The sequence below is a fragment of the Lepisosteus platostomus genome, chromosome 2 (assembly GCF_059453375.1).
Source record: "Lepisosteus platostomus isolate fLepPlt1 chromosome 2, fLepPlt1.hap1, whole genome shotgun sequence".
In the NCBI taxonomy this organism is placed as follows: Eukaryota; Metazoa; Chordata; class Actinopteri; order Semionotiformes; family Lepisosteidae; genus Lepisosteus; species Lepisosteus platostomus.
Genome location: NC_142612.1, coordinates 54,741,546 through 54,746,450, shown reverse-complemented (window position 1 = coordinate 54,746,450; position 4,905 = coordinate 54,741,546).

The following is a 4,905-nucleotide window of genomic DNA, read 5'->3' as shown; positions in this document are numbered from 1 at the left end:
GCTTTCAGCCACTTCGAGCTGGTTTGGTTGCTGGTAGCTGAACGATCTGAGGATCTCATCCTGCCCTTTCTTGAAAGCCAGGGGATACATTGCTTGTTCAATACTCCCACAACCCTTTGTGCAAAACAAATGTCTTCTGGTTGGTTTTATTTTCTGTTTCACACCTCCCTGTAGTTAACGGTGGGTGAGCATCCAGAGTGCAAAGAAGCAACTCTTTTTATATAGAGTATAAAATGATTTTTTTAATCATGTACACATGGTATAAAAAGGTTAAAAAAATCACAGGCTGTGTGACTTTCCAGACATGAAAATCGAGGCGAAAGAAAGGTAAATACAATGTGAAAATGTGGATGATGCCATTGTGATGTCAGAATACAACATTTGCTCCAAGAGTTTCTAAAGTTCAGAACTCTTTTATCATAACAAACACAACCCTGTCCCTGTGTTTCCACACATTTTTTCCACTGCCTAATTCCACAGATGCTGCATTGCTTTTTAGCCACATGGTTCTTGCTAATTGTTGAGGAACTCAAAATATCATGATATTAATTTCAGTGTTTTGTAAATGTTCTCTCCAGCAACGGGCTAAGCTCCCTCTTTGGACAGTACATCTGGCTGCATTTTTCACAGATAAGTCAGTAAACTGCTCCTCTAGATGTACTTTAAAAATATATGGACAACATTTGCACTTTAAATAAGGTTGGTGGACGGTGAGGCATGGCTGAGGGCTTCTGATTTCTCTGTTGGAATGAATAGATTTGCAATACATCACCATCTGTCATAATGAAGTAACCTCCTGGAAACTTACACATTTATGGTATGTATACAAGGGTACCTCAATAAGTAAAGGTGTCTCTTGGAGGCTGGAATTTCAGTAATTAAATAAGGCGGTGCAGGAATGGCTTAGCTACTAACTACAGTATATTATTACAATGGCATGCCACACCCTTGTGCTGTAGCAGCAGAAGTACTGTAAGTGTGTCTGGACTCATTCCTGTGGGTTAGCAGTTCAGAATTTCGTACAGTTTTGGGTGAACACATTCTGACTGCAGTGTAGGAGCTGAGTCGGAAAGGGGGAGGCAGTGGGGTGTCAATCCCAGGGTGAAGAGCTCCGAACAGACCCTTCCTGCTCCACTCACAGCTCCAGCAGACTGGGCCCTGACACTGCTAGGTTCGTCCTCACTGAAGGCCATCGAAACAGACCTCAAAGGCCCTTATGCACCGTGTCAACACTGGCCCTTGAAGGTCGTGAACGAACCTTCATGTTCTTTATTCCCACCCCCCGAGCTGGTTTTCACCCGCTCCTCACTGCCCGCTTGTGTTTCCTGGAGGCCTGGAGACGCCGGAGCGACGACCTCAGCTCACTCTGTCACAACCAGCTCGATTGAAAGCGCTGCTGCGAAAAACCGTGAACTTACAGAAGACGGTTAAAAAAAACCCTTACGGACGTTAATGCTTTAACCCGTATCCGTGCAGTGCAATGAATCCTAGCTTTAGAACTATAGCACTTTATCAAATTAATAAACAGAAGCAATTTTTACTAGCAATGCTTGGGCAATTTTCGTCAGCGGCCACCTAATTGAATTACCTCAGTGTAACAGCAAACCCTTGCGCTTTCAGGTCGCGCGAGCGGTTAATAGAAAGTGTAAAGCGAACATGAGAAGAGATCGGGCCGCCGATGCCGAGAGCTGCCTTGCAGTGAATGACATCTAACCCATCCAAAAGGACGTCACCGAGGAACCTCAATTTTCATCTAATGAAGAGAGCAGCAGATGCATCTTACGTAACGTCAGCGGAGCGCTTGCTTCAACGAGAAATCCATTAAGGGCATCGCAATCGAAAACATATTTTAGAGGCTGCTGAGCGAATGCCCTTTTTATACCTTAAGTAAACTGCTCCGAGAATGCAAATGTGTCTACTTAAAGGAAAGACGGAATGCTCATTTGCAGAATGATAGACGTTTAGTAGTGTCCACACTTAACCTTCTCGGTACATCGTGGATTTTGAAACAAAATACTTTGCAGGCTTATGCAAGTCCTAATTCTTACAGCTGGCTCTGCTTGTCTAACCTTTGTCCATCAAACAATTTGTGCATCAAAAAGAACTTCAGTGTTGAAGGAGTAAGTCATCAAAAGAACAAAGAAGATGGCTTTTTATATGTGCAGTTCTTCGTTTGGCTGATGCTTTGATCCAAAATAGACTAGCTGTATAATGGCATCGAGACAGGGTGCTTTAAGCGCTCTGTAGGGAGAAAAAGCATTTCTTCACTTTCCTGAAGATGGAAGTATGCACTGCTGTGCATATGTCCTGAATTTTAATCCAGAGCAATTTGCAATCACACCCAGTCAAAATGCAAAGAGTGCAGATGACAGTAGCATAAAACTGCCATAGACCCACAGAGCACAGTCGGCACAGTATTAATCAAGTGCCAGGATGTTTCAGATCACTGGGATGGTTCAGTGCTGCTTGACAGACAGGAAGTGGTGACATAAGAGCCGAGTCAGTAAGTGATGGTCAGTCACAGGTCTCTGGGGTCAGGTACTGTATATGAAGAGGGCAGATTTCGGTTTCTTTCAGAAGATGGGGAGTGAGCCTGCAGTTCTGATGGTGGCAGGTAGATTGTTTCACCTCTAGGGGGCAGCGCAGAGGACAGCTGGATCTAAGACCCACAACCCATCAGCGATGACATTGTCGGTCAGCCTGATGGAGTAGATCTCAGTGCCCCAGCGGAAAAACACAGGGCCTGACAGCGGTCTGGAGGTATGCTGGTACGGTCCCCTTGGAAACCGTGCAGGCCAGAACCAAGAATCTCTAACAACCAGTTTGGAAAAGAAAGTCATTTTTACACATGATGCTCTGAGCGGTGTTTTGGCAGTGAACTATGGGGAGTTCGATTTCAGGTCCTCGCAAAACGCACAGCGTTGTAGTTCAACAGCCTTTCCTATTCTGGCCCAAAGTGTTTTATTACAAACCCAGCCATAAATCAAAAGGACAAGACTTCCCCTGTGCAAAAGATGCAGATAATGAGCTCAGGCATGTGTGGAAGGACAGAGCAGAACGCTGCCAGGGCTGCTGTACTGTTACCTATTTAAAGAAATGCTGCTGTCTTTGGACAGTTTAATGGTGTACTGTAGTTGTCAATAACTACGCATCCGAGATGTTAAAGCTAATGAGTAAATAAAAATGTAAGAAAGGATCAAATATTGGCAAAGTTTTATAGTCAAAATAAAGCTATGACATTTCGACTAGCAGGGTTACATCAGTATGGCTCTGTTTCAGTGTCCTAATCGAGTTTGTCACATGAGTACTGTTATTGTCAGGAAAGTAAAAAAAAAAGGTAATATAAAAATTGCGCACACCTGTCCTCAAGCCATAGCAGCAAATAATCCCTTATAGACAGATGTCATAATTTTGCAGAAAACTTTTATGGTTCCTCTTATGATTATCTTTATTTCTGTCTCATTTTTTGTTTTTCTAATTGTTCAGATCCAAGGTTTGTAATGCACAATATTTTACTCAGGGTTTTCATGTTCAAATTCTTTTTTTTTGCCTAAAAATGGTGACATTACAGCAGTTGACCAGTGGCCAGTCAGATCCTTCCAGAATGTCACATGGTTTGCACAGGAAGTTAGCTGGACAGGACCATGACTGCACAACAGTGGACAACGTTTGCCAGCTTCCTGCGGCTGGGCACAGCTTGCTCTCTAGAGAACTCAACATGAATTCACTGTTACACTATGAAAAGCAGAGAACAATCACTACTGCAGAATTCCACAGAGCTCATCTTAGTCTGTAAACTTGCTGGGAATGTTTTTTACACAACCGGGAACTTTGGGTCCAGAAGGGAGCATGAGACAATAAAGGTAGTCAAGAAAACAGACAAGTCAATGGTCATCTGCTTTCGTTCTTGCTGTGCCTTCAGTCTCTCACATGAACAAAACACCTTCTAATCTGTAATACATGTAAAGAGCATTCATTCATTTATACTTTATTAATAGCTACATGTCTTTTAATAATATTTTGCAATGCAGTTATACATTAAGAAGGCTTTGCACCCCTTAAAACGAGGTGTTTCGTTTCAAGAGGTCAAAGTGTTTACTTTTCTAACAGCTCACCATTAATAAGCAATTTAATTCTGCACGTTCTCCCAGTTTTCCAATGCATTTGTTATGCTTTATTAATTCATCATTTTGCTGTAAAAGGGGATCTTTTGCAATTACAAGACACGACAGGGGTAAATCACACAACACCACTGTAAACTTGATTTCACTCTGTGAATTTGTGTAATGAACACATCAATGCTTGGTTAATCAGGACAGAAAGCTGTAATTAGCTGCAATTTAACAAACAGCAGAGGCGTAATGGAGATACATAGTCCCCGGAGCCTATTGGCATATTCCCCATGAATACAAAGCAGCAAGTACAATACTGAGCTATAGTTAATAACATAATATTATTCAATTTATTTAGAAACCTTTTCCAAAAATTGGAAGTGTGGTAAAATAGCATGAATAATACAGACACAAGCAAAACTTCATGCAGAAAAAAACACAGTGTGCTGTTTAGTGAAACCAAGAGTAAAACTACATTCCACAATAAAATCTGAAAAGCTAGCTCTTTAAACCAATTAAGTAAAATTTTGACTATTTTGCACAGTCTCTAATTGAAGTGATAAGTTCTTAATGTTATCTGGAGCTCAAACATTCAGCACTTTATGCCTGGGTAGCAGCAGTTAATTGATCCAAAGATCACATTCGGACATTTCTTTCAAAAAGCCAGGGTATCAGCTCCAGCAAGATATCTGAGTAGCTTGTTCCAGTTCCATCAACCCTTTGTGATAATAGTATTATTTTGCACTGAAGATGCAGAATTCTGAACCTCCAAAAGCCTATTAAACAAGTTCTA